This window comes from Rhamphochromis sp. 'chilingali' (genome assembly GCF_963969265.1).
Source record: "Rhamphochromis sp. 'chilingali' genome assembly, chromosome: 12".
In the NCBI taxonomy this organism is placed as follows: Eukaryota; Metazoa; Chordata; class Actinopteri; order Cichliformes; family Cichlidae; genus Rhamphochromis; species Rhamphochromis sp. 'chilingali'.
Window position 1 is genome coordinate 15412298 of NC_137939.1, and position 11066 is coordinate 15423363.

Here is an 11066-nt window from a genome sequence, read left to right on the forward strand (position 1 = left end):
CTTCACATATCTCGCGCCAAAACTTCTGAACTGGTGGACAGAACCAAAGAGCGTGGATATAATTGTCCGGTGAATTGGTTTGGCAGTGGGAGCAGGTGTTGGTAGACGTAAAGCCCATCTTGAACATCCGATGACCTGTATAGTGCACTCTATGTAATATTTTGTATTGAATTAATTGAAGACTGGGATTTCTAATTAGATGAAAGGTTTTTAAGCAAATCTGAGACCAGAAGTTTAGGTCTAAGTTAACTGATAAATCCGCTTCCCATTTTGCAATAGGAAGTGATATTGATTCATCTGTTTTAGAAAGCATTCTGTATATTTTGGATAGTAATTTGGGGGTTTTAAGAGTAAGAAATTGAACCACACTTGGTGGTGTTTGTAGTTCAACTTGACCCGGTCTAAATTTCTTTTTTACTATGGATTTAATTTGTTGATTCTTGTTTCTAAGAAAAATGAGAGCCATATATGAGGATATTTGTTTTAACATTTGATAAAACAGAAACAGTACAATGTCCTCATAAGTGGATAGCAGGCCCTTGTAGAGTAAAATACTGTATTTTGGTCTAGACCAGCGGTCCGCATCCCCCGGGCCTCCGAGTTGTTTGGTACCGGGCCGTGAGAGTTGAGGCTCAGGTGTGAAATGTATGGTTTTCAGGGTTTTTATCGGTTTTCAGCGTTATTCTGTTATCGTTTATATCGTTTTCTCGGTTTTCCTTGGTCTTTTCACGTGTGTTATGAATAAATTTTCTTTTTTTCAGTACCAGTACTAGTTTTATTTTGTTGTATTTATCCGCGACACCTTAAAGGCCGGTCCATGAAAATATTGTCGGGCATAAACCGGTCCGTGGCCCAAAAAAGGTTGGGGACCGCTGGTCTAGACAACCAAAAATGTGATGTACACATATGTGGTCGGCAGGTCCTAGGAGGTTAAAGACATGAACAGCGTTGTATTTAAAAAGTTCTGCATTTCTTCTTTACAGAAAGATAGATCAGGTGAGTGACTTGTGTCTGTGCAGCTGACAGACTAGCTCATAGTAGCTCATGTAATATTATCAGTATCAAATAAAACGATGTTAAAGATTTTGCTATTTCTTGTTCTACATAAATACTTCTTGTTTATAATGATTATAACAACCTTAGTGAAGTACAGTATTTAAATGACACAAACTTTCAAAAATGAGGATCAGTAATAAAAAGCAGATTAAAAAACAAACAAACAGATTAATGAATTTCATATTTGTTGTATTTCTGTTCAGCTCCACAGTGAAAACTGAGGTGAAATAGAAATGATGCACCTTGAATTGATCAGGAGCAATAGCACTTTTTATGGTTGGAGCCTCTGTGCTTACTTGATACAGTTGTAGTAGTAGGTACAGCAGTAGTTAAGTAGAAACAACTTATGGAAGCAGAAAATTGGAATATCAATATATCGATAATATTATCGATGTAAAATATTAAAATGTAATATAATACCATTCCTAATCCAAATGAATGACCTTATTGATGTACAGGATATAAATCACACTAAGCTAAAGACTTTAAGCAGAATCAGTAGTGTTTAGAAATACATTTTTAAAAAGTTAAAATAAATAAATAAATGACTCACTGCTATGACTGAGGTCACCTCATTTTCTTTGTTCATGACATCCTCATATTCCTTACTTTCAAACTCCAGTTCTGTCCCTGGAAGCATTCTTGCTGAAAGGTTACAGTGTTACATATTTACTCTTACAGTACATAACGTGTTCAGTCAACAGCAAGTGATGGCATTATTTGAAATGGCCATGTACTGAAGGGCACAGAGACGTCACAATTCAGTCCGTATGTTGAAGGAGCGCCCTCTCATGGCCAGAAGCTTCCAAAAACCCTTTTCTCTTTCTCTCTAACTGTAGTGGAAATGGCATCACAGTCTGAAATCAAATACAGCCACATTTTAGTTTTCTGGATTCATTCATAGTGAGAGCTGTACTTTATTTAAGTTCATGGATGTACAGTCCCTTTCTATGCAAAACAAGTGAATGAATATTTTAAAAACCAGTATGGCATACTGAGAAAGGATTAATAGTTTTGGCACTTTAGGAAACACGTTTATCCACTTTGAGTCTGAAAGACATACAAATATGAAACTGCAGATGGTCAGCTTAGCAAAAACACCAAGATAAGATAAGATAAGATAAGATAAGATAAGATAAGATAAGATAAGATAAGATAAGATAAGATACTTTTATTAGTCCCACAAGGGGAAATTTCATGTTAAGGCTGCCGACCTATTGCACGCAATGGCGGCGCCATCTTACCCTCCGATCATACATACATTATACAAAAACATCACATGGGGAAGACAGGTCAGAGAGGTATAACAATGGAAAAAGCACCACATGAGGAAAGATAAGGAGAAAAAAAAAACTCCCCCCAGACTGAGCTCCAACATGGAGATCAGTTTGAGAACAGAAAAAAAACACCTGCACATAGCACATGAAAAAACTCTTAATACACCAAAGAAACACATGACAAGCAACAGGGATGGGTAAAGGGTGAGAGACAGCCAGTGTAGACAGTACATCCGGGCCTGCAGCCAATGCGCTGGTCTCCTTTATCCACCGTCAGTATTGGAAGGGAATAAGCGTCGAAGGCGTTTGGAGGGGGAGGGGGGATGAGTGTACATCTGCATGTGTATATATGTCTGTGTGTATGTGTGTGTGTGTGTATGTCCAGAGTTCAGCTGAGACAGTGTCCTTCGCCCTGCCAGGCTAAGTAAACAGTCTTCCAGCCAACCCGGGTGGCCTTGCATTGAATGGGAAGAACAGTCTAAACACAGTCCGTATCAGGGTGTTGTTGTTCAGCTCCAGCCTTGAGACCGCAGCTGGCGCCGAAGGGGAAATGATGGTGGTTTTTACTTTAGTGCGAACAACTCATAAGAATTTCAAAGTTGTTCTAACAGTCTGACACTGGTCTGTCAATCTCCCGTTGGAGAGCCGTGAGCTTCTCCATGATGTTATCAACCTTGCGCTCCGTGATGTTGTCATTCTTGTGCTCAAAGAGCCGATTCTGAGAACTCACGACCACAGTGAGCTTCTCCAAAATGTGATCCAATTTTTGCTCAGAGGTGTTATTCCGAGCGAGCCCCTCCAAAATGTAATCCAGTTTGCGCTCAGAGGTCTTATTCTGAGTATTCACGGCAGCCGTAAGCATCTCCAACATCTTATCCGTGCTGCACTCAATGGCCCATTTTGAGCCCATCGTTTCAATCCCAGCGTTCAGCCTTGTGGGGGTTTGAACAGCCGGTTCCGCTTTCTTAATTCTTCGATAAGCCAGGGCCAAGCCAGCTCCGATCAGCAAGAACCCTGTTATCATGGTTCCGAATAGGTAGATATCTTCAGCGTCTTTGATCGACAGTCCCACCAGGCACACGATCCTCCAATTCTGCCACCCGTCCATTGTGTATCCGGCAGGGAAAGTACCTCCAGGACACTCAGGCTCACCTGAGCCCAGACTTCTCGTTGAGAAAAGGGTGTCAATTGCATTCAGGGACCAGTTGATCAAATCCATAATTCCTCTTTTAGGTTTTAGAAAACAGACTGTGAGAGAGTGTTCCAGGGAAAAGTAATACAAAAAACACGAGACTAGACAAGGACACAAGAGGCTAAGCAGGGAAGCTAAGGGAGAGGAGGAGGAGGAGAGGAGAAAAGTGCGACCACCTTCGTCAAGAGCAAGAGCAGAAGGGCCGAGGAAACAGCTGGCTTCCCTCTGTCCAAAGGTATGAAAGCCAAAGTGTAAAAAATGTTGCTGTTTAAAAACTCAAAGAAAATTTTTTCACACTTGTGAGCTGAGGTCACTTGCTTCACCAGGCTCCAGCCTAAGCTAAGTTAGACACAATGTGCCTTGGCTCTAGCTAATGTATGAGTTACATCAATCTTAAAATCCTAATTCTGTGCTAGAAATACTAAGGAAAAATCACATCACGAAATATTATCACTACTGCATATACAGATTATTTTAGATCTCTCCCACAAAGACCCTGAAAATGTTATTTTTCTCAAATATTTGTTTCATTTATATGAAAAAAAAGTTTTTAAAATAAATGGACTAAGAAAACTAAGCAAAAATGAAAGTGGTTTAGCAGAGGAAACACATATGTATGTAGTGATGTATGAATCAAGGTAGAGATATATGCATTGGAAGACAGGTGTATGGACATATACAGACTACTACAAGAAATTTACATCACTCTTTCCTTTAGTTTTCCAGCACTCGCCAAAGTAGTAGTGATGCTCATCACAGCTGACATGACAACCATGACAAACTCAGTTTGAATAGCTTTTGTCTCCGCGACTATCACACACTAAAAGGACCTGTGAGGGTGAGATATGTAGCAACGAGTGAACTGGTACCTTCAGTTTTGGGGAATGTATGGGATTTCTGGTAGAGGAGAGAAAATATTAATGCAGATTCCAGGATGGTAGAGACATAGCAAAATAATTTTTGAGCTTCATGATTGTCTAAATTTCTACTTGAGTCTGAGTGATGGGGAGAGGCAGCAATGGGGAAGTGGTTTGCACAAAGTTACCTACAAGGGATAATGACAGTACGCGGCATGAAGGCTGATTGACCTGAAGAAGGCAGGCAGAAAGATGATTTAACGAGACCAGTGATGTCACAATCAGCTTGATAGCCTGGGAAAGTGGAATTGATGTAAAGCTTAGATTAGCCACAAACACCTGGGAAAAAGAGATGTATTAGAATTTAGCAGGTGGATTTCCAGAGGCTGTAAGGTTGTACAGGTGAAGAGCGGCCATGAACGTGAACGTGGAGTGGGGAAGAAACAAACTGAGTGAGTAGGTGAATAACTATGAGATAAGGAAATATCCATTGGATCCTAACTGTCACCATAACGGCAACTCCCCCCGATCAGAGTACAGAAATCCTGTACTTAAGTAGAAGAATAGAAACCTGTCATAAATAATACTGTGGTAAAAGCTAAAGTACTGATTAATTTCTTTATTCAAGTAAAGGAGAAAAAGTAAGATAAGATAAGATAAGATAAGATAAGATAAGATAAGATAAGATAAGATAAGATAAGATAGAACTTTATTAATCCCTCGGGTGGGTTCCTCTGGGAAATTCGATTTCCAAAAAAGCACAGCACCGACAGAAGTTACAGAGTTACAGAATATTATATATATATATATATATACACACACACACACACACATACACACACATATATAAATACAGAGACAAATATAAATAAAATATACAAAGGGGATAAATAGAATAAATAGGAATAAAAATAAAAATACAAGTGAATTGCACATTTCAAGTATTGAGGTCTATTGCACTGTTGACTATTTACAAAAGTATTGCACAAAGGTATTGTACAGTGAGGTGAAGAGGCACTACAGCTTAGTTGTTCCCCCCTCCTTTGTCCTCCTGTTTCCCCTCCCTCTCCCCTCCAGAGAGGAGTTAAACAGTTTGATGGCGTGTGGGACAAAGGAGTTTTTAAGTCTGGGGCGCTGGAGCCTATCCCAGCTGTCATAGGGCGAGAGGCAGGGTACACCCTGGACAGGTCGCCAGTCTGTCGCAGGGCCAACACACAGGGACAGACAACCATTCGCACTCTCATTCACACCTAGTGGCAATTTGGATTATCCAATTAACCTATCCCCACAAGCTGCATGTCTTTGGACGGTGGGAGGAAGCCGGAGTACCCGGAGGGAACCCACGCAAACACGGGGAGAACATGCAAACTCCACACAGAAAGACCCCGGCCTGATGGTGGAATTGAACTCAGGACCTTCTTGCTGTGCGGCAACAGTGCTAACCACCGTACCACTGTGCTGCCCGTGCTGTTTTACATAATACTGCTAATTGGTGATGCTTAGTTACCTTAATTTCAGTATTGAGAACAGGTACATTTGTCCACTTTAATTTTAACCAGCCAAGAGAGTGATTTGCCTTAAATACATATTGCTGTAAGATGCACTGTAGATGTATTAAAGCTTTCAATCCCTAATGAAGTACATGTAAAGAGATGGAACATTGAAGTGTGAATGCATTTATTTTTCTGCTTATGACTTAAAAGATGAACATATGCAACGTGTAAGATCACTGAGACTGAAAGCGAGTGATACACATGGATATTGTTACTGTTAATGAAACTTGAATAACAGATGCAGTTTGGAAGGTAAACCGAGTGCACTGTGCCTTTATTGTTCCTGAATTTCACTTGTATTTACATTAATTTCATCTTTGTTATAGTGACACCACTCCTGGGGCCTGTAACAAATACACCAAATATAATACTATCATATATATAATACAAAGCTTAACGTGTATGAATGCAGGAATAAACCCTTTCCAAGCTAGCATGAATGTAAAAAGTGTTTGCATAAAGTTAGTGGAATATTAACATGGTGATTAAATGACTAAAATATCTTAGAATAGCTTGTCCCATTTCACACACATTTACATGAGGCCTGATGATAGTTTTCCCACAAAATAACAGTTTATATGCTTTATTTTACTGCTGACATCAGAACAAACAAATCAGAAAAATTATAAAATGCTAAATATGTACTTATCCAGAGATGGTAATGCTAAATTAATGGAGTTCTAAATCAGCTAAATATAATCAGCAGGTAGCTAAAACCATCATTTACATGACTCTGACATGAGTTAAGAACTTCGTCTCAGCTCATGTTCTCTGTTCGTGGTGTGCCCCGCCGCTGGTTCCAACACCCCACAACACTGATAAAGATAAGTGGAAGAGGATGGATGTATGTGAAAGAAAACCACATGGCTGCTGTGGAGATGTTGTGTTGCATTTTTGTTGTATATCAAGGTTCAAGGTTCAAGGTTCTTTATTTGTCACATGCATAGTTATACAAGTATAACACACAGTGAAATGTAGCCTGACACGCTCCTCGACATGTGTGCAAAAATTGGGGGGGGGGGGGGGGGGGGGGGGGGGGGGGTGTAGAGGAAGAACATTATATATATATATACACATATAGTATATACACTGGGTGAATGTGCAGTAGTAGCAGCAAGCAGGTGAATTCTGTACATTAATATGAATAGACATCTGACTATTTTACAGGATAGACAATATAAACATATTTAAAATTAAAGGAATTGAAATGTACATTGTGCCTTGGTTTAGAGTGTCTCTCCACAGCGCCTGTATAGAAAATCCTGAGGATCTTTGGAGAGACCCTGAACTTCCTCAGTTGTCGTAGGTGATACAGGCGCTGCCTAGCCTTTTTGGTCTGGACCTGAATGTGGGCAGCCCATGTCAGGTCTGAGGAGATGTGGACACCAAGATACTTGAAGGACTGCACCCTCTCCACTGGAGCTCCATTGATGATGATGGGCTTGTAGTCTCTGTGCTGACCCCTTCTGAAGTCCACCACCAGCTCCTTGGTCTTGCTGACGTTCAGCTGGAGGTGGTTGTCCTGGCACCACGATGCCAGATTCTTCACTTCATCCATGTAGGCCGCTTCATCGTTGTTGGAGATGGCACCCAACACCACTGTGTCGTCAGCAAACTTCACAATGGTGTTGGAGCCATGGGTGGCCACACAGTCTGAAGTGTAGAGGGAGTAGAGCAGTGGCGAGAGGACACATCCCTGAGGTGCTCCTGTGTTGATGGTGATGCTGTTGGAGAAGCACCTGCCCACCCTCACCACCTGAGTTCTGCCAGTGAGGAAGTCCAACACCCATGCACACAGACGGCTGTTAAGTCCCAGATCCCTCAGCTTTGTGAACAGTCTGCAGGGCACTATTGTGTTAAACGCTGAACTGTAATCAACAAACAGCATTCGCACATAGTTACCCTGTTTCTTGTCCACGTGGCTGAGAGTGGTGTGTAGGACGTGGGCGATGGCATCCTCTGTGGATCTGTTGGATCTTGTCTGAGGTTCGCTTTGTTAAAGTCTCCTGCTACAATGAGGGCTGCGCCCGGGTCCTTGTTTTGAAGCGAGCTCAGCACATCATGTAATTCGGACAAAGCCATACCTGTGTCCGCTTGGGGTGGGATGTAGACCGCCGTGGCGATGACTGAGGTGAACTCACGGGGCAGATAGAAAGGGCGGCACTTAATGCTCAGGAACTCCAGATGTGACGAGCAGCCGCTGGAGAGAGTAGAAATGTTCCTGGCATCACACCACTTTCTGTTTATCATGAAACACACTCCCCCACCTTTGGTTTTGTTCGACTCTGCCGTTCTGTCTGCGCGGAGCACAAAGAATGAATCCGACGGAGTTACGGCCTGGTGGGGGGTCAGCCATGTCTCCGTGAAGCACAGAATGTTGCAGTCCCTCATGTCACGTTGGAAGGTGACCCTTGCTCTTAGGTCATCGAGCTTGTTCTCCATGGATTGTACATTGGCCAGTAGGATACTGGGCAGTGGTGCGCAATGCGCCTGCTGTCTCAGTCTGTTCCTAATACCAGCGCGTTTTCCCCGGCGCTTCTTTGTTCTGTCCCTCGGATGAGAGGCCCGTCCTTTGTTGTTCTCCGCGCCGCGTAGAATCTCTGGCGGCCAGGAAGGGTCAGGTTTAAAAGTGTCCAAGATTAGATGTGCAACCTTGGCACCGATAAATAAGTAAAAAACAAGAAAAGTGGATAGTCGGAGCGGAGCGGTCAGGAAGGCGTCTGGACGTGGCCGCGCCATCTTGGTTATATAGCAGTGATTCCCATAGTGTACCCAGGTGGGCCACAATAGTAACAGAATTTCTGGTTGAAATTACTCACAAGCGTGTACAAAGTGAATTAAATAGGACAATATTACTGATTACCCTGACCTAAATTTACTACTCTTGAATTGAAGTTTCCCAGTGGCAGTTTACAGCCAACGGTCTTTATTGTTGATCTTTTTGAATACAACTTTCAAAATAAATAAGATTGGGTTAAATTTTGCTGGGCCCCAGAGATATCAAAAGCACAAACATGCTTTAAGTGGAAGAACAAAGACCTGTGTTAAAAACAGTGCAGTAAGTTGCAGTATTGTATCAACTACTTTACTTAATTGAAAGTGAAAAAATGCAGGCTTCTATCATATATTTTATGCAAAGGTATCTACACCTTGTGCCATCCTAACATAATAATGAAGAGTTCGTCCTGCACTAAACTACCGTGTTGGAATGACACAAAGCTAGTATATATTTATTTTACAGGATGTTTTCGCAATATAAAATACATTTAATGTATTTATTAATTTATCAAAACAAATCATATATGGATCCAATATATGAAAAAAATGATGATGATACATGTAAGCTTCACATTTGCACTTTATCAAGTGTTGCTTACCTTTGAAACTTACATCTCTATCCTTCCTTCTTACATCGTTCTCCATCCCTGTATAAAATTAGCTCTAATCCTGCTCCAACTGGAAAATACAGCAGCAAGACATTTAGCTAGCAGAAACACTGTGTGTGAAACTACACACAAAAATGTGTGTGTACTGATGTTTGTTGAGCTAATAGAAACATGTTACACTCTCCATCCTCACTCCTTTCCCGTAACACTAGATGCTGAATTACTGTGACTACAGCTTACAGGCATGTGCACTCACTCTGGCTCACTTTAACCCCGAGTGTAACACTATAAATTATTCCACTGATACCACCTAAAGTAATGAGCCTGAGTTGAAAGTACAGATATCTGTGTAAAAATGTAGGGAGTAAAAGTTAAAGGTTGTCAGACAAATAAATAATCAAGCAAAGTATAGATGCCTGAAAATTCTACTCAAGTACAGTAACAGTAACATGTATTGTTTTTTTGTTTGTTTGTTGTTTTTGTACCTACCACAAACTGACAGGTCGTCACATAGTCATCACATGTGAATTTTCCCAAGACAATAATAAAGACACCGCAAGGATTTATTACATATCAGCTAAAAGTCATAAACAGGACAGAAACTAATGGAAGTTATAAACAGTTATAAACAATGTAAGCGGTTTGACAACTATTGGAATAGATGATCAGTGCAGATAGCTATAGTAACTGCTAAAATTTAAATGGCTGTTATAGTTTTAAGAATTCAGCTGAAAATGATTAATTATAATAGAGAACATTAAAGTGCATGATCATGAAAATGTATTCAAATTCTTTTGAACCCAAACATTAGTGAAAGAGTCAACAACCTGAAAGAATTGCATGTAATATTTTCAGGTTCAGAGCTTCGGGTGACTCTACAAGCGACGTCTTATTGATAAAATGGCTTATTGTGCTGTGTATCAAACTATAAATAGCATACATAACATACAGTTTGATACTCAACATCTAAGCCATTTCCAAAATCCCCGAGTGTCTGAGGCATCACTAGATGTGCATAAAGGATCAAACCTAAAAATGTTGTTCATTGTCAGTAAAGCAATGTTATTCATCCCTATGAACAGAATGTAATCTCAACTGGGAGTAGGGTAGAGCTTGGGAGTTAGCAGCTAATCGTAGTGCTGGCCAGTTAGTTCTGTTAGCAAAGTACATCCGTAATTCACAGTGACTCGAAATCACATGTTAATGTTGACTAGTGCTGAAACAAAATGTACCAGCGAAGCTAAACACGATGAAAGATCACACACGTGTCACTCAGATATGTTCCTGTGAAGTTGAGCATCTTTAACATGAGGACTAAAGGACCAGTTTCAAAATACCAACAGCACTGGTATTTCAGGTTGGACCATTAACTGATGTGTTAATTGAAACAAAATCACTCAGAAAGACAAAAGATGGCAACCAAAACTTATTGAATTCTTTATGTTTTAAAGAGTATACTATATTTAGAACAGTAGCTTAATATTATGAGGCATACACTTGTTTGTTTCTACAGAGTTTGATGAAAATATCGATATTACACTCACATTTATAGCTGAATATAAATGTAACAAGACAGTTAGCTTAGCTAAGCCTGAAAACAAGAAGCAGGAAGAGGAGGCTAGCTCCCCGCCTTTAAGAAACTGTAAGCTAAGCAAACCTTTTTAATATCTATCTATCTATCTATCTATCTATCTATCTATCTATCTATCTATCTATCTATCTATCTATCTATCTATCTATTAGCT